The sequence below is a fragment of the Buteo buteo genome, chromosome 7 (assembly GCF_964188355.1).
Source record: "Buteo buteo chromosome 7, bButBut1.hap1.1, whole genome shotgun sequence".
Classification (NCBI taxonomy): Eukaryota; Metazoa; Chordata; class Aves; order Accipitriformes; family Accipitridae; genus Buteo; species Buteo buteo.
Genome location: NC_134177.1, coordinates 22,676,897 through 22,704,458, shown reverse-complemented (window position 1 = coordinate 22,704,458; position 27,562 = coordinate 22,676,897). Strand labels below are relative to the sequence as shown.

Sequence of the window (27,562 nt, the reverse complement as noted above, 5' to 3'; positions counted from 1 at the left end):
TGTGCTGCTACTTCCATGCCAAGAGTAGCAGAGAAGTCTCAGAAAGTGATTTGCTAGGTCCACAGCAGCCATAGATATAAGAAAATATATTAAAAACCAGCTGAAATGGTTAGGCAGGTGACCCATTTACTATTCCTTAACAAGTTATCAAACACCACCAGATCTGAGGAATTGACTGCACAAACGTTCTTAGCTCATGAGAAACAAAATAAAAATACATTGGCTTCAATATCATGAGAAAATTGTTGCCTCGTGTTTTTGTCTGTCAGCTCTGGTTCTTCCCAAATGACCATGCCCTTTCATCACCAAACTCTTAACCAAAAGACCCTATGGACTGTTTGGCTTTGCAGACCATTTACCATGGCCTTGCAGGTACCAGCCATCTGCAGACCAGAGTTTCATAACTCTGGGTCTAGAAGCAGCATGGAATCGCTAATGAAATTAGCTAAAGTAATTTCAAAAAGCCATATGGTGAAAAAAGTGCATCAAAACATTAAATCCCTTCTAGCTAAAACCTGAGAGCAATATCTTTAAAAAGTGAAAAATAGAAACACAGCATCATCTAGTAACAGTTAATATCTCTTAGGATTTACTGCTTTGGAAAACTTCATTGAAAAATGCAAAGCTATACAAAGCCAAGGTACATAAGGAAAAAAAAAAAGAAAAAGGAGTTACCAATAAAGGAAACTTTACTAACACAGATTGACAACATCCAAAGATAGTGGCAAATCTGGGACGTTAAGCCAGTTTCTTTTCCTAGGATGTTTGGAAGACTTATCAATTAGAGGCATGTACAATGGTATAAACATGTAAAGATTACATAAAGGCATAAAATTACTATTAACCAGCTAAGAATGCGTGCATTACATTAAACTTTCATCACCCTGTATGCATCCACTATGTATCCATTAGCCTGTATGCACTGAAATGTATGATTACATTAATCTTTGATGGTGTAATTACTCCGAGTTGTAATTAGTAACAGCTGTGACATTCAGACTGGAGTGCTATGAGCAATAAAACTTCTCCCAGAGTTTAATAACCAGAATCTTTTTATAGTTTCATACTGTGTTTGTGAAACTCTTAAGGAAACTTCATGTATTGGAATACAATCTCTCCTCCATCTTCTTTCCACAAAATTAAGACTCCTGTACCTCTATTTACAGAATGTTTTATGATTGCTACTTTCTGTGCAGTCCCAGTTTTCTCCCACTGACTTTACGTCTCTCTATAGGTGCAGCGAGGATCCCGCAAGTTGTAAACCACAGAATCCAAGCCTACTCTCACAGCCCTTTCGACTATGAGGAACAGCTAAAAATGCAAGCTTCCCACTGAACGTGCTGACAACCTGAAACTATAACTATAAATACTCATAAAGAAACCATTTATTTAAATTCAAGTATTGATTTTGAAGCTCAGATGACAGCTGTTTGAAAGTAACATGGGTAATTTCATCATTACATAGTATAAGCAAGACCATTCAATTAACTAGACTATTCCAGAGTTCCAGCTATCTTTCCTGTGACAATAGATCCACTGAGCTCTACTCTACTGGCAAAACACCTTTTCTTTCCTCTGACAATTTCTGGAAGAAGCCTGTATACTTCCAGTATACTTAAAAAAAAAAAAATTTAGTACAGCACACACTTGTTTACTCTCAGATTAAAAATAAAAATTCTTTTGGTTGTATTTATTTCATTTTCCATTTGAGAGAGACAATAAATAGCTTTTTTTTTTTTTTAAATAATTACCTGAAGCTGCTGGGAAAAACTAAACTAAATAACAAAACCCATCAAAATGCTGCATTTCATTGTCAGAATCTATGTTTAATAGCTAGAGAATATAGTTGAACTTTACGGAGGAATATACAAGACAATATAAATATTACATTTATTTATTTATTTATTGTAAAAAAGTGTTTGTCAAGTATAGCCTGACAATGGAATAATGTAAACTCATGTCAGCCGTAATAACTGCCACAAAAATACACTAAACATTACTGAAGACTGTAAAATGCACAACATAAGCTGACTAACTTCACTTTAAATATAATTCATATACTGCGGTAGGAGGTAGGGGGAGGGGGAAGGCAGTGAAATTCAGACATATCAGTGCCTTTGTTGACTTTTCTTTTTTTAACTAGGAATTCTTGAAATTAAAAAATTATATATATATATATATAAAAAGTTTAAGTTTCCTTTGTTTAGAAAGCAGGAAGGCTTAATTCGCTAAACCACAACCTGGAAAAAGAAAAATACTATTGAGCTGTATACTAGTAAAATCAGAGATCACTAGGGAGCTCTCTCTCTTAAATAATTATTTTAAAAAGACAACAGCAAACAATTAAAAACCTCAAAAGTAAGTTATCAAACATCCCTCATTAAGATCTGATGCATAAGACCAGAAGTCTGGAGCTCACACATTTCATCTCCTCAGGCATCCATACAATAAAAAAGGCTAGCAGCACTGCATACATATTCATAACAATCTTCTTGCTTTGCACTAGGCAACTTCATTCAAATTCATTATACTGCAATCAAAGCCAAATTCCCAGATTTTACACTCATTTAGAGAATAAGACAGAGTCTTTAGGAGGCATTATAAGCAGTTCACAGATACTGTGCTGATGAGGATTATGAAATAATTCAGATTCATCATTGTAGATTATATTACATACAAACATGGATGAAGATGTAAAAGCCCCAAAACTCTCCACTGATCCTGCTAGGATTTTCTCAGATCACCCTGCCTGCCCCCCAGCAACCCATCAAATCCTGGGATTATGCCTAAACCCAGACATTAAAACTGAGGACATTGCTATCCAGCTATCATCCTGGAAAAACTATTCATTCATTAAATAAATTGTCTGGTTAGTTTACTTCTACACCTGATATTCTAAATAACCTTTGTAAATACTGTGACACCAGTACCAAAATTTTGACAGTCGCACAGGAGCTGTATTTTAACATTTTCTGAGCAATGTGGTGCTCAGTCATGGCTAAGGCACCCAATGCTCCAGCTAAAAGAGACAAAACTCATGCTGCAACATGGGGTCTATGCAGCTACTTCCTACAGTCAAACATCCCTTCAAATAGGAAAGGAGGGCAGCTGGAGAGCCAACAGCAAACTCAACTCCAAAATCCAACAGTCAGGTTTCTGACAAGTCCTTGAAACTGTGCTGAGTAGTGGAGCTGAAGGATGCTCTGTATCAGTTAACTACTGACAGTGTGCGGAGGGGAGAGGAGGGGCAGGTATGGGGAGAAACTGTCTCAGCAGGACACTGCTGGTGACTATATGCTGTTAGGATACCAGAGTTTACACTAATGCACTATAAGTCACTCCTGTGGAGTCCAGTGAAAGCATTTCTCTCCCCATTCCTTTTCAGTATCTAGATGCAGCCAATTTGTGAACTGAAGTGCCAGTAATAAGCAGATAACGCTACTTATGCTTCATGGTATGTTAACCTACCAATCAGTATGTATTGGTTAAAGATATGTACTGAGGTCTCATGGTCCTTAAGGAAAGGGGGGGAGGGGGGGAGACCAAACGACCCCCAAAAAGCATGAGCTTAGTGAGTGTAATTAAAAAAAAAAAAAAAAAAAGTAAAAACTCATTATTTAAGATCTTGTGATTTTCAGGCTAATATTGCAATGGTTAAAACACTTGGTTTTGAAGCTACTGATGCTGAAAAATCATTGACTTTACATGCAGTAAGTGGCAAAACAGAAATTATACAATGTATCAGTGATGAGATAGCTTAACATCACATATCAGAACATTAGGTTCCCTAGGTTTAGAGTTTTCTTTTTATTTAATATTGTTTCCATGCTTGCACAGCCACAGAGCTTGTTGAAAACTGCTTTAATAAAATTACCCAGATACAGACTCAGTCTGTATTATAAATCCCTGAAAACAGAAATCAGTAATGGAAACACTGGCAGAAACTGAACTATCTATGATAAATGGTAGTGTAATTACTCTGTGTAGGTAGCAGAAATGCATTTACTGACTTGTATGCTGCAGATCCACATAATAGCTATCAACACCTTAGGATACACATTTCACATCCCAGTACCACTTCCTTAGCTGTTTGCCCTCCACTGCTTTCCCCATCTTTCCTCCTTACCCTCACAAGAGACAAAAGCCACAACAAAAACAACCAACAACACCAAGCAAACAAACTCAGCACAGCACTCCAGCCATGGAGTCTGTAGTTGCATTTGCAAGGATGTATTTATCCATCAAAAAGCAGATCCAAACCAGAGACACTCAATTTACATGACCAACTCAGAGCTCTGATAAACTAAATATCCAGATGTCAGACAAAGGAGCCATGTTCTTTGAAAAACAGCCCAACATGGTTTTATAAGACTAAAGAGAGAGATTTAATTATTGAACTGTGGACATGGATCTAACCGGCTGCAGATAAAGAAGATAGCCAATGCTACAAAAAGTTGCTCACAAAAATTAAGTCTTATTTCTCCAGTGCTGAATTCTGCAGTTGTGAGACATCTTCACTTTTGTTCACCACACACTAGTTGCTTCTCTCAAAGCAAACATTAACTTCTCAGAGAAAGAAACCACTAGAAACACATACTGTGGGCCTGAACTAAAACCTGAATACTATTTCAGCTTGGCGACATGCTGAGACTCAGCAAGAAAGATGTTGGAGTCCAGGGCTTAGTCTAACCAGGTAAACTAAGCACCTATGCTAGGCACCTCTTTTGATACTCCATGGAAACTCTTTTTTTCACTACCCACTTTTTTTTTTTTTTTTAACCACTTCAGAGATGACATTAAGAATTGCCTTTATATCATATCTTACCAAGGTAAATCAATTGCCAATGCACCAAGCTTAGTTAAAAAAAAAAAAAAAAAAAAAAAAAAACAAAACAAACACAAACAAACAAAAAAAAACCAAACCCAAAAACTTTTAGGTTGAATTTCTCTTCCATGTTAAACTGTCTCCTCTTGTCTAAAGAGGACTGATGAATAATCATTCTCAAATTCCAAATTCCATTAAATGTGCAACAAAACTCCTAGAATTAACCCATCAACTACCTGAGGTTCATTTTGAACTTTGTTTTTATAAAATGCACCTTCCAGATTTACAGAAATAGAGCAGAGGGGAAAAAAAAATAATAAAAAATCACACGTCTCCTGTAAATTTACAGGAGAAACAAGAAAGAAAGATTATAATTTTATCCTGCATGACAACATACAACTACAGGTCTACTGTAGCGATGGAGCCCCACAAATAGGTCCACCACTGCTGATCTCTCTGCAATCCCAAGGTTTTTAATGAAATTCTCTCTTGACATTACCAATACAAAGCCATACTCTATAATGTACATTTATGACTTGTGCTTCATTGAAAATGGAGACATGCAGAGGCAAAAAAACCTACTGAACTGCCAGATGACAGTATGGCAGTGGTCTTTCTTCTGGTAATAAGCTAAATGAAGAAGATTTGCAAATGTCTGCCCAGCTGAATCTATCCCACAGTAATTATGCTGTCTCATCTTCCATCCATTCCTTGAAGGAAACATGTTCATTCAACTGGGAGTCTCTGAATGCTAATCCTCCTGAAGTCACATGACCTACATCAACTCTAGCAGGGCAAGGATTTTACCACTGATCCTCTGGAATACAGTATTTCATAGATTTTACTGCATAAAAACCTCTAAACTGGAGTATAATTACTAGACAGACAAAACACAGTAGCAGCATTTGTTTTCAGAAAAGCTATAACCAATACAAGCTATGCTGGCTGCATGTATTTTTTTAATACTACACAGTTGAGTTAAAGCAGACCCTAATGCTCTGATCACCCTTGGTTTTCTCCAAGCCACTTGATGCAGGCACAGAATTCAGAGTGCGACCAGGGGTGCAGAGGGAATAAAAACATTATGTCAATCATATACACACAGAAAAGTCAAAGTCAGCTTCAATTTCCTAGAGCCAATGGCAAAGAAAAGGGAAAGATGCTCCCCAGCAATTAACCTTTCCTTGCTTTAAAACTCTTCATCATTCCATGTTAGAATCTTGTTTGTTCCATTTTTAAACTGACACTTTGCCTGAAAAAGTGCTAGAGAATTTGACTTAGCACAATTAGTATAATATTTTTTCCTAAGACTAATACTAAAAACTAATACTAACAGGTTTTGGATAATTTGGTGGTATTCCCAACAGGTGAAGCACATGGAAAAGAAAGCTTAATTACAAACAGGATTTTGAGAATTCATCAAAATCCATACAGATCAAAAATCTAAATGACAAGTCACTGGTTATAGTCAAGATTAAGATTTTTATGACAGACTACAATAGGAAAAACCATCAGGCTAGTAGCTCAGCTTTCAAACCAAACCAATTTTCTTTACCCTAAACCTAACTCTTCTTCCTCAATATCATTTATTTCTATTTTGTTTTTTTTCTGTTTTCTCCAAAACTAGGCTATTACATTGCCAATTGGCCAACAGCTCATTCACAGACACTGATATTGATTTCTTTTTAAGCAGCTACCTTCTAAGAATGAAAAGAATTGATTTTTTTTTTTCTTGTCTCTGACTTGGTAAAAGAAATTCACTTGGAATAACTAAATTAAACTTTCAGTCAAGATAAAAAGTACTTAGTAATGCAGCTGTAAAGGATGAAGACAATGAAGAAAAGCTTCAGCAACCAGTACGGCAACCAGAATCTTTTATCCGTCAAAGAACTGTATTAACTGTTCCCAGTCAGGTACTTTTTGTTGGGGGTGGGGGGTGTCACTATATCAAACAAACAAACAAAACAAAAGGAACTGGGGCAAAATAGGGCCCAAGCTTTATTCACTACCTTTCCTTTAATTTGCTCTCCATCTGCTGGTGGCAATTAGCTCTCCAACACGGAAGAAAGTGGACTTGTCCCCATCCTCAGAAGAATGTTAATTTCTTCCTCCTGGCAAAGGCCTGCCATATTCTATAGCAACATGCTGCAATACAAATTAGGTACAAAAATTGCCATTTGTAAACACTAGTTACTAAATCTTTCAGTGTTTTTTCTACAAAACACCTAATGCAAAGGCTTCATCTAATAGCTTTTAACACACCCAGAGATACATAGGAGAACATATCTGGAGACTGAAAAATTATACGTAGTTTACTCTAGGGTTTCTAAACCTCACGGTTAGAGATCCCACCAGGATTAGCACTGAACAAGTTCAGCTTTTCAGTCCTGCTGTTGCTACAATGTGTAACAAGAGTGCTTGGTAGCTGCAGTATTGCCATTTTTCCTGACAGTGGTACCTAGTTTTGACACTGCCATCACACCTCTGTCAAGCAGTATCAAGAGTCAGCTCCTGCCCATTGGTTTTCTGGTCGAGAAGCAGTCAGTGACGGAGTCTGGTCATATCTTAAGTCTACCTTGTATATCTATCCCAGAGCATGTTTACTAGACTCTGATAAGATGCAGGCAAACGCTTCTGTTAGGAATTTCAGCTCAACACTGAAAGTTTTATGGAACTACTTCACCTCAGGAACTGGGTTTAATGAGAAGCTGAGGCCATTTCCCAGCTCACACATTGCTCTCATACCAACCCCATATAAATAAAAATCACCATAAACAGGTCTTCCTGAAATATAAGTTAAAAGTTAAGCTTTGATCCTAAATAGAGAGGCATATGCCTCAATTTACATACTGTAATTTGCTCCACTAGCAGTGATTAATACAATTCATAGCAGAAAAAATAAGCACCAACATATATCTTTTGCAATGTTACAGCATGAATGTTTCAAAACTCTACAAAAATAAGGAAAAAGAGTACATAGTAGGTAGGCAAAAGCCAGCTGGTCATAGCAGACACTTTTTAGATTCAATGCCTAACAAAAGAGAACAAAAATTAAACAGAAAAAAAACCCTAAAACAGAAAACTGAAAATATTGTTAGCGTGCTCATTTGAAGTACTGCCTAAATGAGAAATTTTGAAAGTAAAATAGTCAATATCATTAGCAACACCTGAAGGTATCCAATTATTTTAGAAAGATTTACTCTAGTAACTTTAACAATAAGTAAGCGTGGTTACATAATTGAATTACTGTGAAACTAAGTTCCTTTGAAGAAAGACAAGTAAGTAAAATTATTGTTTTCTAAAATTGGTTTTCTTATTGGAAAATGAATTCATTATAAGACACAACCATATCTAGACATCAAAGCAATGTAGTTATTTATATAATTGCAATATTGTTATTCATGGAGGGAAAGCATTTAAGGCATTAGCTGTTACCACTAATAAACTCAAACTTAAAACTGATTGTTCTATTAGGAACAGCTGAATCAAAGCAGACAAAAAACCCCAAAGCTATATATATGCATGTTTTAAAATTGTCTTGCTATTAAAGCACAGCTTTTAAATAAGCTACTACTACTCCAGAAAATGAGCAAGTTTGTCACTGATTGAGAACCTTGTTTCTGTACATGATGACTGACACATTAGCAAGCAAGATTCTTAACAACCCAGTCTTTCAATACTGTCATGATCAAATAACTGAATTTCTACATTAATGTGTCATGCCTTGAACTCTGCATTGGAGGCACCACAGAGGATAACACCACTGATCTCTAACCCGTGCGTTTCCCAAGCCATAGCTGCTGAAATTACACTGAAATTGGTATATATGAAGAAATTACACCAAGTTGTACACTGTTTTATATACACCACTAAAAAGTTAAGATTCCCATCAGTCTGAGAGTTATGCTGTTTAATTTTAACACCTGACAGTTTACTAGTTTCACACATTAAACTTATCAATGCCTCGTTTTATAGTGCTGCCATTGAAACCGAACAGTTTAACTCCTTACCTAATTATTATTACCAAATTATATTTGGTATGGGGAGTCGCACAGCACCATTAATTATCTGATAATGCAGAAAGTAAAGATCTTAATGGAAACCACTATATCTGTACTGCTTTAGCCTCCTCCTTTATCTCTTGCCCAGCAATAAATGCAGCGTTTTCTGGACTACACACCCATATAATCTTCATTCTCTTTCAAAGAAATGTCAACTTAAAGTTATTACTTTTCTAAATGCTTTATATATAACAGTTGGCACCTAGCAGTGAGACAAAACCCACATTTGCATATTTACTTTTCATGAAAGCAGCAGCTGAGGTACAGCCCAGAAGCTACTAACAAAGAGAGCAGCAAAAATTTACAGAGCACCAGGCTCCCTTGTGTGATGGCTGCTACTATGGGTTGAGTTGCTCCAAGGTGCTGCTAATGCGCACCATAGCCGGGATGCTTTCAGTTTTAAAAATCATGTGTCAGACTCATGAAAAGATGGGCCTACACATATTGTGAGCATGACAGACCAGATCCTGCCAAGAGATCAGACTCTTTATAGTTACATTTGTGCTTCAGAGAGGCAAGTAGAAAGATCTTGGACTCCCCACAACATAACTGTGCCTTGAGATACTTAGTATTTTTCATCTTTATAAAAAAATTAAGTTTAAACAAAGAAATGCTTTGGAAGAATCAGCATTTCCACCTTAAATACCTTAAAGGTTTTTGCTTTTGAAGAAATTAAGGTATTGATTAAGCAGCTATTTATTCTATTTCTTTTTTTTTTTTTTTTTTTTTGGAGTCAGCTATAGAGATCTTAAGTGTCCTTTAAAATGGATACATATGGCCATGAAAATAACCACTAAGGCAATTGTGGCTTTCAGAGAATTTTCCACAAGCATTATTTACAATTTGTTTTAATCAGCAGCAGCAGTGTTAACAACTGCACCATAGCAAACTTAATCAGAAAACATAACACTTAATTTTGTCAGTATTCTGACTTCTGTCTCCTAAAAGGTATCTTGGCACTGTAATGTAGCGTTCAACTGGCTGTAATTAATCAAGTCGTGATGTAATAAAAAGACATGGATGTTTCCATTCAAAATGTTCAAACAGTAAGTATATACTTAGCCAAGGAATCAAAATCTGCCTAGAAATGTTTACAGACCCCACTTAACTTACATTTTAAAATGCCACGTCCTGCAAATTTACATTGGTGCAGGCAATGAATTTTCTTGCACATAAAAGACCATTCAGAGCCATGCTGCTCTGACAACTGAGCACCTGTTGTAACAGCAACCTCACAAAATTGTATTTTCTCATTTAGAAAACATATTTGCCAAAATTCCAGACAGTTAAAAGTGTTAGAAATACGGGCACTAGGTTTGTTGATAAGAATAAACTCAACAGGGTGTTAGTTTATCATCCCACATTTTTATGATTTCACTCAGTCCTCCTTTGCTAGCCCAAGCAAGCAGCTACCATCTTCCCTTAGCTGACTGGCACACACACTAACTCACACTCCAGTAGCAGGCTAGCTACTAAGAGAGCATATCTGATAACTTAAATGAACCATATTCACATCTTTGGCTTAAAATATAGATCTGTACTTTCACACTACCTAACTTTAAGCTCCTAAGTGGCTGAAGATTGATTAGAAACAGAGATGCCTATAGAGCAATCCAGAACCACCAAAATGCTCAACCAGCTTCTGAAAGCATCTCTCTTTTCAGAGCCCAGCACAACCAAGATTTTAATTTAGGGACCATAGTTCATTATGTAAAATTAGTTACAAATAGTAGTGATTCAAACCACCTAAAGTTCATTTCCTAAACCAACCAAGGCCAGCTCTTTGCAGAATCATTTTGACAGTGTGACAGTACTAGCTTTTGTTTGTTTCTTTAATTCTGCCTGTGTAATCACAGCCATAAAGTATTTCTATCTGCGGCACCATAGCCAGCACAGTGCATATGCTTCCTCTCTCCAGCAAAACAAGCTGTATTGGCAAAAGGCAGAGTTTGGCTAATGTAATTACCACTATATCCAATGCTTCTGCATGCACAGACAAGATAGTCAAGGTTGAAAACCCTCCTTCCCTTGACCACCACAGCTCTGCAAGAAAAAGTCTTGTAGCAAAGAATTCACATTCAGTATCTAAAAAATTAAAACCTTCTTTCTGTTACTGGCAGTTTGTTTCTGCCAGCAAAGTTGACAGATCTTGGTCTATTATGTTTAATTTTTACAACTACCTTAGGTATGGCAGGGCGAGAGACAAAAGGAGGATTTCTAGCCCCCACAGGCAACACTTTCATGTTTTATGCATTTTGTAGGCCTTTGTTATCATTTGTGCATATTCTAACCTCTGTACGGCTTGACACTGATGCAAAGTTATTCCCAATTAAATGTCTTTGTAAGTTTTACTAGCATGACACTTTCTCCTTCCAGGTAAGTCACAAGACAGTTTATAAATCCAGAGCTAACAGTGATCCCAGAGGTATCATACCTGCCTCCCTACAGGTCAACACTTTTCTTGCTATCATTACTCTTTTTTTTTTTTTTTCCCCTGGTCAAGCTACCAATAGAGTCAATCAGCAGCCACACAGCCACGTTACCCTGAAGGGTATGAGTGAATGGCTCTTAGAGAAATGCAAACCTCCAAAAAGAGTAATCACGCATGTCTCAAAGTATTTCTTCAATGTCTGTAGCTCTGATGTCTCACTTCCCTAGTCCAGTTCTGACCAGAGCTTTACATAGACTTCAGAGTAAAACCAGGGCAAAGAAATGATAAATTAAGCCCTCAGAGGAGTAAGCAAAAAATAATACGAATACAACAAAAAAGCATTTTCATTAGAATATGCAATGCAAATCTTTCTCTACAACCAAAACCCACTAGTTCAGCTGTTCCAGTTATGCCAAACACATTCATACAACTTGGTAAATGCTATTGTAAAGGTAAAGCAACAAGTGATCATCTTCTGCTGGAAGTATGAGCATATGCATCATCATACTCTTCCTAAAAGAGGGGAAGTCTGATGTAAGGTGACACTACACACATCTAGAAGGAAAAAATTAAAAAAGAAAAAAGGTAATTACATTTTGGCCCTCAGCCCAGTTAGCATTTACTCCAGGGAAGAAGGAAAAAAAAAAATGGTGCATGAGATTACACCTGGCCTTAAAAGCACAAACATCTGCTGAACTCATAAATTACTGGATTAGTTCTGCCCCAGGAAGCCAGCGTGGAATACATACCCTCTACAGACCAGTTTAACTGTGCACAGTAAGAAATAGAAAAAAAAGTTGTGCTGAATTAATTTCTAATGGGAAATGGCGGGGGGGGGAACATGCTCAAATGCTGAGTGCAGGTTCCTTCCACAAACTACAGCATAGCTTACATTTGACAGCATGTTTCTCTGAAACAGTTAAAAGGACAAGCTGTAAGAACAGCTCGCAGAGATATTTCAATTCAACAGTTCAAATGGTTCACCCATTTTGTGTTTGTTTTAACCAAACTGGCTGATATCCTACTAATCATTTTTCCAAAATCTCCTTAAGCCAGTCTGTGGAAAAAAATCCCAGCCAACAAAAAACCAAACCAAACCCCAAGTCACTGAACTCTTGCTCTGAACTGTACTGTAACTGGACTGCTTAACCAGGCCTTTTACATTTTTGCAGCCAAATTAAAAAAAAGAAATCTTGGGAACCAGAGCCAAAATGGCCTGGAGTAATCACCTGAACTTAGATCTCTTTGGTCTCTTGTATCTGGAAAACCTTAAACCAGAACTTGGCAATACAGCTCCTCACTATGCCCTTTTCCTACCCTGCCCAGTCTGAACATATGCGAAGATACGAAGAGAAAAAAAAAAGCCCAAAACAAAAAGGGGCCTATGCAGTCCCAGCACCTGTGCCTTCAGACAAGCAGAGTCCAGACAGCACTGAGTTATGTGACATGACGGATCTTGCCTCTACATCTGCCTGGCACTGCAGGTTCCCTTCACTTCCCTTCATTGGGCTCAGGGGATTTGGGAGTCAGAACCTGTAACAGAGAATCTGGAAACTGCAAATGCCTGATGTCATGAAGCACACAAGACAGAGCTAACAGATAATTTGCTAATGCAGTACTGTGCTGCCACTGTTCCCGATCCATCACATCATTGGAATTTGGTCCTGTAGTGAGGCAGTGAGCACACTGGGGCTTGTCCCTGAGTACCTCAGGATAACCACAGAGCTGAGAGTGCGTATCTATGCAGGCAGGAAGAGCAACTACTTGAACAGATTTTGATTCCCCCTTCCCAGAGTGCAGCACTCACCATTTACACACGCCTTCAAGGATTTATCCTCCTTCATCACACTGAGCTTCCTGACTGTCGTACTGTCTCTTCCCTAAACCCTTTTGCTCCATTCCAAAGACAGCTAAGGATCATCTTCTCCGTTACTGTAAAATACAACATACTTTTTAAATTTTTCAGGAATTTGAATACATCCTGGAATCCCAAAATTATTCCTAGCAGTGGCTTGTAGAAGAGGAGATGGTCTAAAACTTCTCTGTTCAGTTTTCTTGAACTATTAAATTGTCTCACAGGGTTTTCCTCTCTCTCAGGTGAGTGTCTTTTTCCAAACGGTGGGAGAGAACAGTGGTGAGTACACTAAAGGCATTTCAGACAGGCAAATATGGTAAGTCAATATTTTGCCATGCTGTATTTGAAGATGAAATTGGCACAGCATTTTGGTTTCAGATGTTGCTTCTTAATCACATTTAACTCTAAAAAGTGCAAGATTTAAATAATTTTTTGTCTGGCAAACTCAGTTAAATTCCCTGACAGAGTTAGAACTGGATGTCATGGTCCAGCCTTTTCAATCCAACAGAGCTGTCCTGGTTTCCTTCTTTTTGCGTGTTAGTTAGGGAAGAACCTTTAATTAATGCCTCACCTATTAATAATGTTTAAATAAACTAAGTAGCAATGCCAGTCTATTTTGAAGAGTGACATTTCCAGACAAATAGTAATAATTAAAAATTACATATTAATCACCCTAATTACTGCAATTAAACATAGCTCAAATTTTAATTGATCCTTTGAAAACTGCGACAGGAGAAGCCATAGACCAAATGCTCTTTAGGTAGTAACTTCTTCACCTGTAGGTTCTGGGTGAAAACCATATCATATCATTATGTAAACAATCACTGGACTACTTCCAAGGTTATATCCTTCACAGCTGTGAACAGGCAAAGAGCAATATGAAAATGCACAAAAAACCTCCACGTGGCAGAGCAGAATTTGATTTGCATCAACCAAGGTACAAACAGACCACATCTTGAGGCTTGCCAGTAATAATTACAAATCAGCTTATAGACACCAAGTATGATGAAAGTCATTCCAGTTAAATGCTCATGAACACTGAGTATTTGCAAAGAAAAGAAATTTTCAGAAAGTCATAACACCGACAGAGTTATTTATTCTCTGTATAGGAAGGCAGTGCTGTTTTTTTTTACATGGATGGAATTAATGCAGGCAAACAACAGCACAAAGAAAACTTCAGATGTTTATGCTTTTTAGAACATTTTAAGTTCTTTCCCCTAACTTGCAATATGACTTTTTAATAAGCCATTCATAGCCTATCCTAGAGGATAAACATTTCACTATGAACTTCTCCTGAACTATGAAGGTCATAAAGGAGGATTCAGTATGCTGAAAAGCATCAGTCCTAATGCTACAGTCATAATGCTGCCTTCCACCTTCAGGCCCACTCGTATTGTACAGAGAAAGTATATCTTGTCTAATTATAATTCTTTCTACTCCAGCATGTAGGAGAAATCAAATAATTCGTCTCTTGCACTGATACTGTATTCTTTGTTTAAAGGTCATCTATAAATTTTGAAGTTTCTAAACCAGTAAGTGTTTCTAAATAAAGTATTTCTAAATAAAGTTCTACTTGAGAATAAAGAATTAAAAGTTCAAATATCTTCTAGAGTAAGACTTCAAGTTGTCAGTCAGTTTCCAGTTCAGCTGAGGTAAACAATCTATTAGAAATAGACTGGATTTTTGTCTTGCAAACGTTTAAATCAGCACATTAAGGCTCTGCTTTTGTTTTTGCAAATATTTGGTGTCTGCCAGCTAAACCTACCACCAACATTGTTACAGTTTCATGACTGAATTTCTGGGGAGAGGGTTGAAAGAACAAAACCTGCCTTGTTTCTGTTACAGGCAGGAGCCATTTTTGTCTTACACCTTTGATCACACATGAGCTAATTATACTGCTATTTGCTACAGAGAATCAAATGCTTTGTGGACTGATAGGTATGCAAACAGAAAACCCAAGCAATACCTGGACAACACTCAGGTCTACCCTAAACCAGCATTTTCTCTCTGGTGAAGGTCCTTGTGACTCATCACAGCAGGAACAGTGGAGCAGAACTCCTCTTAAGTCTAGAGAAAGCTTTCCTTGCAAGGTGGCAACTATACATCATGTCATCGTGATCTGACAACGTCTAAAAATTACTGTGTTTCTGATAGTCCTGAAGGATAAGGGAAAAAACACAGTTACTGAATTCCCTTCCAAAAAAACTCATAAGCAGAAGCTAACTCGGTTTGAGGAACTGCCTCCATTTCTGCAGATCTAATTTTGTGTCCACAATTATTTGCAAGTGTAAATTATGGGCCCAATCCAATACTTACTGAAGTCAACAGAAAAAGGTCCTATTGATTTCAGCAGGGTTGAAAAAAAGCCAACATATCAAAGTGCAGTTGAAAAAAAAAAAAATAAAAAATCCTGGATAAGTGCTGTTTGGACCTGGAAATAATTGCAGACACAATTCCAAGTCCTCAACGTAAGAGGTAAAATTGAGTTCCATCCAAAAGTCAGGATCAACAGCTGTCAACCAACAAGGCTGACAGCACTTTATTACTGTTGTGGAAGAAACTGATTTTGAATTACTTAGATAATTATTTATAACCATTTTGCAACTTACCACATATAAGTAACTTTAACAAGAGAAGAGGTGTTTTTCATGCCTTAATGATGTGTGTAGTGGACACCTTGGATGCATCTACTTTACTGAACATAAAGTAAACTTTTATGGCACACTCTCAACTAGTTTCACACAAATACAGTAAAGAACTTCAGCTAGCACCTAAGGGCAGCTCACTATCTTAACCTGCTTGCTGTGAAACATCTTGATTCCCTTCATAAATGGAAGTGACAGCTTAGAAGCAGTAAAGATTTATGTTTTAGTTTGGCTTACTTGAATTTTGAAGGAACTGGATTAGCTTAATGACTTCTGTATAAAAACTTAATACTAAGCAAATAAATCTACAAATGACAAGTTTAAGTCAGCTAATAGCCTATATTTATGCTGAATGTGAGTATCAAAATACTTAAAGTGAAATAACATTACTTTTCATCATGGAAATTCTTGAAGTTTATCAAACAGGCACTTGAATACTATGGCCAAGGACACAGTTGATGACTGATTTTACCATATCTATTTCATGCCACTGTATATTTACAACAGAGTATTTTTCTTGCTTCAGTATAATAAATGTATATGCACTAAGCAAAGCAGAAGAAGATACTGATGTAGTAATCGAAAAATGCTGTTAAGTTTTCACAGGACTTAGAAAAAAAAACACAGGAGAGTTGATGGACAAGTGTACAGGTCAAAAATACGTATTTGTTAACAAACATTATAGAAGTAAGTAATTTTATAAAGCCTGTAATATTTGAGGCCAGATTGTCCCATTGGATAAGTAATCTTTCCACAGCCAACTGAGTATACACATCCTCAAGTCCTCCTCCAAGAGCTTGGGATAACCTCAAACTCTTCAATGAAGTTTTAAAACTGACAAAAAGAGTCCCAGAAGAAAGAAACAAGCCAGACACCACAGATGGTATCATTTGTGCCCTAAAAAAGGAAAGACCAAAATCATCAGTTACTTTCTAAAATTCTGAGCAAGGTCCACTCATCCCCTATTCTTCAAAGTCAATAGTCAACACATTAACAGGAATGATACAATACAAAGAAGCAAGGAGCATACAGAATATAATTTTGCGAAAAAGTGGTTGAACAAAGGAACATTTAAAAATTAATCTGAGGCAAGTAAGTAAGGAGAACTAATACAACATACTCTGAACATATTTTCTGCCCCAACACACGCACAGAACAACTCGCCATGACTATTGCTGTCTTACTATCAGCGCATTCACACCAAAGCATTAACAGCACATCTGTTTCATTAAAAATAAATGATCAAATATAGGGATTATAAAACTTTATACTTCCATGAAAGTAAATGTTATTTTTAAAATGCACCTCAAGGTAACAAGAACTCATCATATGCACTGCGCTTTCCTTTCTACCACAGGGAGCATATACAGTAACTAAAAATTTGCTAGATTAACAATCCTAAACAGAGCTAGCTCTAGTTTCACATATGTACTAATTTCCAATGAACACACACTCGTGTTGCTAAGGATGTTACTGTTTATCTGATAAAATAATACAAGTTTGATATTTATTTTCAAAACAAAGAACCGAGTCTTCTTCCAGCACTGGGCCACAGACAGCTCAAAATTATTACATATTTGATTCTCTAACTTCTGTTGAATGAACTTAACTGAGTGAACTGCATGAATTTACACAGCAGGTTTACCAGAGTCAGCAGACTCTATTACTTACCTCTTTCAGACTGCTTAAGGAACCAGGCTCACCAGCAACCATAGGAACATCTAGCACCTGAGGCTCAGTCCATTCATTAGGAAAGTTCAGTTTAAGATGCTTATCAGAAGACATGAAGAAAAGGAAGCTTAGTGAGGAAGAAAAGAACGTGACCAAAAAATACAGACTCCCTTCTCTTTCCCTTCAGCTGTAAAACCCCACAGTCCACTGAACTCTGGTAACTCTGAATGCATTCATGATCAGACCCTAGATAGCTCTGAAATAAAGAAAGGCATAAAGATGACAGAGTTTACATTTTATACATTTTTCTAGGTATGTACAAATGATTTTAGAGTCCACAGTTGGAAAGATTAATTCTGGCTTTATAATTCTGTGCCAAAACCTTTTTGAAGGTAATACAAGCACATTCAGAAGTCTGCATTCCAGATGTTCCAGGTTCCTAAGCGCCATTTTCACAAGTAACCTCAGTACTTTATCCCCAAGTCCTCCTGATTTTCAGAAGCCTTTTAAGGTGTTTTTGGAAGGGTTTCAAATTAACCACAGATAATCACTGTGGCAATTACTGCCTCTTCACTTTTCTTCCTGTTCAAAAGAATACCTTGAACAAAGACGTGGCTCTCAGACTGGCTTGTGAGACCAATACTACAAGATTTGAACAGAAGAAATTTTAAATATATTCATTTGCAAATTAGCTGTACTGTAATTTCCTTTGGAGTAGCAAAATAAATGCATTCTTAGAACATTTCTGTATCAGTACAGTTTGTTGCCAATCTAGATTATATGAGAGGAAGAAAAAAAAGACATCACTAAACAACCATGCAAGATACACTGAAGTATTTCCCCACCTGACTCGATATTCTATTCTAACATATATTAAACTGAATTTCAAAGAAGTGGGGATAAGACATCTTTGATATTGATCAGCCTCTTCTCTAAATCCAAGTGGGTTTGTGCAGCAGTAAGAAGAATTCAGGAACTCTGCTGGGAGCAGGTGCTAACTTGTCCCTCTATTCCACTCCACTAACAAGGGCATATTCTTTGGCACTGATAACTTGTAATTCAGCTGACAAGTAGAGAAAAGAAGTCAGGCAAGACTAATGACTCTATTTAACAGCAGTCTAAAGTAGCAGTTGCATCTGAAGTTGGGCACTCATTCCAGAAAAAAATTAAAGACAATTACTTATTTTTTAAACATGAGAATTAATCTTACTAAAAATCATTTTAATGAGTGGTAGTAAGAAACAGAGTCAAAACTGGGGAGGGATAATGAGTATATTCAGACTATTTAAAGTAGCAAATGTTTCTCATGATGACAATATCTGTAAAAGAAATTAAACAGTAATGTACTTCTCCAACTCTCACCCTAGACCACCAGCAGAGACCCCACAGGATGCTGGCAGGACATCCTCATCTTTATGAAATAACCTTTTCAGTCAAAACCATACATATCTGCTATCCAAAAATATTATGCCATCTGATTATGTCAAATAATTACATTCCAGTGCTAATCAGCAGACATCAAGCTGCAAAGTCTGCAACAAAATGTTTTATTCCTCTCCACAGACTATATCCTATCTGTAGAACTAGGAATATTTCATGATGTACAGTTTTCAGAAGTGAATGCTTTCTTTTCAATAACTTTTCCTATATTCTCATTTCCAAAAGTCTTTTAAATCTGAACACTCAGATATTTCTGGAGTATATAAATGCATTGTAATCATCTAAATGCACCAGGAAGTAAGTTGTTTGAACCCCAAAACCTTCACATATTTTGATCTGTGAATATTAACTCATAATTCTTATATCTCTTGTACTTAACAGACAAGATTTTAGTAGCTTTATTCACGTAGACTAATAACTTGGTGCACAAATAACTTATTGTGCAGGAAGTACCCCTGACATAAATGGATATGTGATATTACTACTGTCTTTATTACTACAAAATTTATACGTGCTTAACTCCACATCCAAATGCTCTGAGCAATTACTTGTGGATAAAGACATGAGAACCAGTAAGGCCATCTCAGTGTGCATAATTGCAAGCACATACAGTTCTTGAAGAATCTTAACTTTTAAGAGGAGTAAGAGTATTGGAATGGCTCAAGAAATGGCACTATTTCACAAAAGCACAAGCTTTGCAGATGTATCGTAGAAGAACAAAGGACAAATTTTGAAAGCTTCCATAATAAACATGACATACATGCTCTGTGTGTGTACACACCAAACACATCTGTATCTAAAAAAAGGATACATAGATGGGTATTTCCATGTCTAATTAAAATGTGCATTCGAAGAACACTTCAGTAACAAAGTACAACATAAAAAAAATAAGAAATTACAGGTTGAAAGTTGCACATGCAGTCCACTGACAGCACAATTAGCTGTGGGGGGAAATTACACTTGCTCACATAGTCATAAATAGCCAGCACTGTGCTGAAGAAAAACCCTTGGAACTTGACAACTCCCAGGCAGTATGTTTTCTTCCAGTTATTATCTAAACAGAGAAACTTGCACCAAACTATTTCTTATTAAAAACCCCAAAACACCCACTTGCATAAAAAGTCAGAGGAAGGGAAAAAAAGGACTATGGTATTTCTCTGTGATGTGAGTGCACATAGCTAATTTTCTTCTGCAAGTATCACCTCTGCTCTCAACAGAACAAATAACCAGATAAAGCGTCAGACTTGTTTCAACTGTCCAGGTGAGATATGGGGAAGGAGGAAGAAACCATAAAATTACCCAGGGAGAGTCAATAACATGTTATTTGACTTTACAGGCAGAAGTAAACATCATTCAAGCTGTAATTGAATTAATGCAGCATTTTGGATAAACCCAACTTGCATAGGATCTGCTGCCACAGGAACCCCTACCCCGCAATGTTAAATCCAGTCTCCCTTGACTGTATTTTTGAACTGCTGATCAGGCTCCCTGCATGAACAGACAACAGTCCCATTCCTCATCCCATCAGCTTCCACTCACATTCTCTGGGCACCAAGCAAACATACAGGTATGCATAGACCAAAAAGTTGTAACAGTTCTTAAAGGAAGGGCAAACTTATCTATGCTATTTATGCAAAAGGGAGAAGAAATAAGCACTGGCTACACTAGGCTAGTTAACTAGCAGAAAGAAATGTTAACAGGATTGGCATAGGATTGTCTGACTTAATAAAAAAAGCAACAGCAAGAAAGGTCTGAGGGACAGAGGATGCCAACACTCTCAAGCACATGTAATGAATGGGGAAATGAATGAGAAGTAGATGAAAATATATTAAAAATCATAGCTACTTCATATCTGTAGCATCTGACTTCTGACAATAGTCACTACCTATGTAAAAAAGCGACTAGACAAAAAGGACAGCTTTTCACTTGAAGTACATTTGTCCACTAAATGCCCTGTGACAGACCTGAGGTAGAATCCTCATTAAGGTATACCCATGGCTTCTCTCTGTCTGCTGCTCTACCATAGCTGACATGGAGGATGAGCTACCATCTCAAACTGCATTAATGGCTTTCTGCGAGTAGCCAGGGCACCCATCAGCTCACCTTTCTCAAGACTCCTCAAAAGTAGGCTCACTGCAAACTGGAGCTTGTAAGAGGATGCTAACTCCACAACAAAGGATTTACACAGTAAAGAACAGATTGCCAACATGCCATGCAGAATCCTGCCTTGAAGAAGGAGAGTAACCAGCACTTCATTTCAACTTCATCCCATACTATGTTTTACTTATCCATTTCATGATAACAACTTCACAGAACTACTATCAATTAGCCCTTTCCTGAATTCAAGTAGACTTAATATCATCTACCAGGAAATCTGGTAACTGTTAGTGCAACAGAATTACTGATATGGTTTTCATTTAAAAAAAAAAAAAAGTAACTTCTACCATGTTTGCAACTCAGGGTTGACAACAAAGACAGGCTGGTAAAAGAGTCATGGTAGGTTGCAAGCATAAAAAATTCACATTAATTCCATCTGACTACTGCTTTTTAATCAGCATGGAGTTTGGTTTGTAAGAGCAATTTATATAGATTCTAGATAATCTTTGTTTTGGTCAGGATTTAAGAAGTCTCTGTGGAAATCTCCCATCTTTTCCTAGCCTTCATTCTTCCAGAAGAAGCAATTATATACAAAGAAACAACCTATAATTAATTAACCACTTATTAAAAATGCACTCTACTTATCATGAAGCATTCAGCTATTTCTAAAGTGGATGTTATTCTCAGCGAACAAAATAAAAATGAACAGTATCGGTTAAACACTGCTCTACCTCACCTTCAGCTTGCAGGTTACCATCTTTCCTTCTACAGGGCCTTGATCCCTTGAGAATGCTCAACAGCCTCTTCGCTACCCAAGGGTCATGACTTTAACATCTAATTATCATAGTGAGCAGCCACTGTAAACATCAGGAAACTTCAACAGAGCTTCCAATGGGCAATATGCAACACAGCACAGCCAGTTCATATTAAGGTTATTTGGGCTTTCAGGAACTCATAATATTTGCTGAAATAAAATACAACTATAGTCCAATAAAGTGATTTTGTTCCTTTGTCTCGAAGCTGAAAGACTAAAAAAAGCCGGCTTCCTTTAAGGGCAAAAGGGAAGCATCTAGGGCATATTTGGCTGTAACTGACAAGTTCCACACTTACTTTGTTCAACAGATGTTTAAAACGTATTTGCAGAGTATAAAGCTGATTATTCACTAGTACTCTGTGACCAGACCATTTCTCAGCAGAGTTTTAAAGGGCAGTTTTATAAATAGACAATAAAAGATTCTTACCAAGAAATTGCACTTTGGGGTTTAAGAGGAATATAATAGAGCATGCCAAAAGAGTCAAAAGACATTCAACTAACACTACAAGACTACTGGAATGCACCAGAACAGGTGCCTAGAATAATGAAAGAAACATTTGCTGTAATCTTTGGTTTGTAATTAACCCAATAGCTACACCAAAGCTTTGAAAGTGAAACGTCAAAAAATTGAAATGAAGACTTACCAACTTACTTGTTTTAATGCTGTTTTGAGAAGAAGGAATGTTTAAATTAAGTTGGAACAGGCCTGATTTTACCTATAAGCCCATGTAAGGAAAGGGTTCATTCACATACATCGTTGGAGTGGCTCTCAAGTAATCTCTCCTTTACTGCAGTGAAGAAGATAGCAAGCCCAAAGACGAACATGATTGCTGTTCACTCACATCATTGGACATTAGTCCAGGCGTGGCTCAGGCTTGGTCTACCCACAGTATGGTCAGGAAGAGCAGAGTGAATACTTGCTATTACTGTAGTGGTCAGATCACATGTATAAGAAACTGTGCCCTTGCCAGCATCAAAGCATACCCAAGACTCTTCACAGAACCCAAGCAAGGGAAGTCAACTCACCTCCTTTCCAAAGAGAAAGTGAGACAGGACCCAATTGCAGGCACACACCATACTTAACTGGTATTGCAGGCACAATTAGATCTGTGTACGTTTTAACAGAGCCTGCCACACAGAAAAGGGACCTATGATGGAAATTCTCTTAAGAATTCACTTAAAAGGAGATCAGGAGTAGCTTCACTGAAAGCACATAATTCATATGACTATTTCAAGACAAGTATAAAAGAAATGAGAACCATGCCCAGTAAAATATTCAAAATCAGGGTCTTGAACACAAGCAATATTTATCTCAGGAAGAAAACCCACTATATATAATTGGAATACTTGCACTGATAGCCGAGTTACATTGCCCCTGTTCCAAGTAAAATCAACTGTCCTTTACACTTACTATTGCCTGTGTAATTTTGCCTTATGGCTGCTTAACACATGGCCAATGAACAGGCTTGCGGGGGGGGGAAGTTGCTAAAAGCTTTATCAGCAGTTTTAACAGGGGTCAGCCTTTTCACCATCAGAATCTGCAGACTTGTCTAGATTGACGAATTTACAAGATCTTTGACTAGACAAAAACACTTAACAGGGAGCTTGGTGTTTCCCAGTGTGGATACTCTCATTTAGAATTAAAGCATCTTGCACTTTTAAAAACTAATACAAACCAAAAGGACACCACTTTAATTTAGACTAATTAAGAGTGAATTTAAAGCAATTCAGTTAAATCATTTAAAAACCCCAGATGGATGTATCCCATTCAGAACTGACCCTCCCAGAAGCAAACTCTGAAGTACCAGAGAGATCTCTCTCTCACCTACTTCAGCATCTGGAACAGGCATTCAGAACTGCACATAAAGTTTGCCTCTGGAGATTAAGAAATCTTACCTAAGATCAGGGATTATGTATCTCTAATGATGGAAAAAGTCCCAAAGATAAATGGATGTAGCACTGGTATTTTAAAAGTGGGTAACTCATGAATGTTCAAAGTTAGAATCAAATGCTTTATTTCGATGCAAAGCTAAAATACTTTGCTTCACACTGGTTTAATGTGTGAGTTTATTTTATCAGCAGTTGGTAAACTTCTACAATAAACCAAGTCTACATAATAAACCAAAGCAAAGAACAGGCACAAGGAAAAGCAAATTGGAAATTGAAATAAAGAGAGTTTTATGGCCTGATGCCACCTAACTAGCCACTTTGATCAGCCAGTTCAAATTCCTGTAGGACCAGTTAACATTTAGAAAACATCAGTCCCAGGCTTGCATCTGGAAAACAAATTAGTCTTGGTTTGGGAAATTCACTACCTATCCTTACAAAATTAAGGTAGCAAGAAAATATTATTTGCAGCCTCACACACAAAAAAGAGCTAGAAACCAGCAGTGCAAAACAGTGCTGTTTGGGTTTTTTTAATGTATTGCACAACTACAAAATTGCTCACGTGACAATGCTGTAAAACAACAGCGCAGCAACAGAATTCCTGCCTGCTTCTCTACTGCTTTTTTTCCTTTCAGTAAATAATTGTTGCATTATAATGAATATGGGCCATAATCAATAACAACATCCTTGTGAAGTGCACAGCAGGTCCACCTCTCTCCTCTTCAGGTGTGATGCTGCTGCCACAATGACGATTACGGAAACTCGCTTTTCATTTGAAAAGCTCAGAATCAAAACAGAAAGGTCACCCCAAAATTGAGCTTATCTACAAATTCTTCTGCAACAGTATTTAACTTCTAAAGCCTTCCAGAAATAAATAAGGATTAAATGCCACTAACATCAAATGCAGACGTAAGCGTAAGTCTTCAGTGACACCAGACTCTTTGTCCTAGTGGTCCAAAGGCATCTAAACTACTATAAGGCATCATTTAAGGAAGACTCCCTAATTTTGATTTATAAAAGAGGTGCTTACCAAAATGCATGATTTTCACATTTATTTCCACAGAGTACTAAGTCGTATGCAGGTTTTAATACACTCACATTAAAATACACATTAGAATCTCTCCATGCAGAATCATATTTTGACACGTCTGGTGTCACCGTTAACCATTCGTTGCAATGGGCACACGGACCCTTACCCACACAGAAGCAGAAAGGCAAAAATCCAAGGGATTTATTTCTTTGCACCACAAAACCCTTTTCAGAGAAGGGAAAGGGTTCAACAGTTCAAGCATCATCTGGGCTCTAAGGGCACTTAATGCAAGATCAGACAACTCCACATGGAGGTCTCTGCTTCTTCCAGGTCCTCTAAGGTCTCACAGGTATTGTATTTGGGACAAAAGGAAAACAAAAACAAGGATTATTCATTCAGATCCATCTGCAACACACTGGAAGCAAATGTTTGCTTTTATCCTGTGTATTCTCTTTAAAGCCGTTTTTCTTCTGTGTCTTGAAAAACAACATAGAAGTTTAAGATATTTTAACTTCCTTGTCCAGCACTCAACAATAGCTAAGGAGATGACAGATTGAAGCAAATTATGAACTGAATTGTGCATCTCTTCAGTATGCTAAAGGAAGTGCCAAGCTGCACTGTGTGACAACAGTGGTATGTATAACACTACGTGAAAAACGGGGTGGCAAAGATACCGTATTGCCACAAACGTGAATGAACATTAAAACACCACGCCAGAGAGACGCTATCGCTGATGGCCATTTGAAAGGAGGTCACCTGTGGTACTATGAGACAACGCTAGAAAACCTCCTCATTGGTGTTATCTAAATAATTCACTTCAGCACTCGTTATTCCTCGGGCAATCCTGTGCTTGCTGAAGGATGCTTCCACATCGCTCCAGCTGCGGCCTTACCTTTTCCAGACTTGATCACCGTCAGGACATAAAACTAGTGACCCTCCTCGGCCGTTTTGGATATTGTAGATTTTGTTACTTAATATGTGAAAGATAACAAATATCAGCAATAAAAGCAGAAGAGGAAGAAAATAAATCAGATAACGTTGATAAAGTGCAGTTTAAAACAGGTAGTTAAAGAGGCAGTATCAAATGCCTTTGTCCCAGATTTTGAAGGCGCTTAGCACACGACCGTCAAGACGTCGGAACAGAAGAACTTCTGGTTTTTATCCCCCAGTGACAGAAAGGGAGAAACTGCAACCCCAGCCTGAGGAAGGAGTAACGCCGGGACACCGCCCGGGACACCGCCCGCGGCACTCGGGCAACTGCCTTCGGCAGCCAGCGACACTCCCTGGGGGCACGACGTGGCACCACCCACGACGTGACGGGAGCACGTCCTGCCAGGGACGGCCCCCGCGCGCTCGCAGCCCGCCGAGCGGCGCTCGCCGCGGGGCAGAGCCGAGGCGGCCGCGCCGCCCGCCGGGGAAGCTCAGTGCGTGGAGCGCCGCCGCCCGCCCCTCCCGGCGCTGCGAGGGGACGCGACAGTGGAAGCGGCACATCGCCGGGGACGTAAGAGCCGGCTGGGGCCGTCCGTGAGCGGCTGCGGCGCCTGAGGGGGCCGTGGGCGGCGGCGAACGCCCCGAGGGGGGGCGGAGGCCCCGGCCCCTTCCCCTTCAGTGAGGCGCGGGCGCGCGGGAGGGGCTGCCCCCTCCTCACCCCCGGGGCAGCGCCGGTCTGCCCCGGCGACCGCCGCGAAGCCGTCGGAAGCGAGGGAGACGCGGAGCCCCGGTGGCCCGCGCCCCCCGGACCGCGGCCGCCAGGGCAGGGAACGCCCCCAGGCCGCGGGAGGGCCCCCCCCCGACGGTCCCCGCGCCTTCGCGCCCCTTCCAGTCGGGGAGGAGTTACTCACCCGCCGCGGGCAGCGCTGTCCGCGGCCGCCTGACGCCGACAGCCGCCGGGCACGGCCGCGGCCCGCCGGGCCGGGCTCCGCTCACCTCGGCGGGCTCACGGCCGCGGCGGAGCGCGCTCCCCCCGGGTCCTAGCGCCTGCCGCGGGCCGAGGCGGTCCCGCCCGGGGGCACCAGCAGCGGCACGGACACAGCCCCAGACCCGACGGTGCCCGTAGGAGAAGAGGCGCCTTCCGGAGGCGGCAGCTTCCCCCCCCCCCAGGCCGGGCGCAGGTGCTTTGCGTTACCCGGCGCGAGGGCCCCCTCGCCCCCGGGGCCGCCCGGGGCCGCCCGGGGCCGCCCGGGGCCGCCCGGGGTCGGGGGGAGCTGCCACGGGCAGGCTGCGGGGAGACCCGGTCCTTGAGAAACGTGTGGAACCGAATTCATTCAACTCCCCTCGGAGATCAGGCTGGGAAGCGGAGATGACAGCCCAAGGGTGAAGCAGCATTAATGCTACTGCCTGCTCCTCATCGCTTCCTCTACAGCTGTCACAGCTCAACAGGCAAAGACGGGCACCATTTAATCCCAAATAAGCGTTTTCCTCTGGGATCACGCACAACTTTTTCAGCTTCTCTGAATTTCCCCCTTTTGCTGAAGTTTCCCTTCTTACGAAACGGGGAATAGCGCGACATTTAAAACTTTTACAAAGTTTTTTAAAAAGTTTGTAAGGCTTTTAATTATGGACCACAGAGAGTTTTACTGAATAATTTCTTGTAAATCATCATGAAAAGGCATTCCTCTCATACACGGAAGCGGAAAGGTGGCAGGCATTGGAATAGGTATCTAGGAGTACAGAATGGCTTGGCACCTTGTAGGAAGTTTTTAAGCTTGTAAATCTGACTTATGAACATCTGTCCGCCTCATAACTGATCCTCTCAGGTGTAGGAAAAAAAATCAAGTAATATACAAATAAAAAAGTTACCCAAATA

The 27,562-nt window shown here is 39.1% G+C and overlaps 1 protein-coding gene across 1 annotated transcript in view; it reads right to left on the bottom strand.

The window, feature by feature from the left end:
- Nucleotides 1-27,062, bottom strand: part of SPSB4 (splA/ryanodine receptor domain and SOCS box containing 4) — a 176,751-nt gene extending 149,689 nt beyond the window's left edge. The window contains exon 1 of the mRNA XM_075031891.1: nucleotides 26,598-27,062. The gene's annotated coding sequence lies outside the window, so the exon portion shown is untranslated. The remainder of the gene's footprint in view (nucleotides 1-26,597) is intronic.
- Nucleotides 27,063-27,562: the final 500 nt, after the last annotated feature.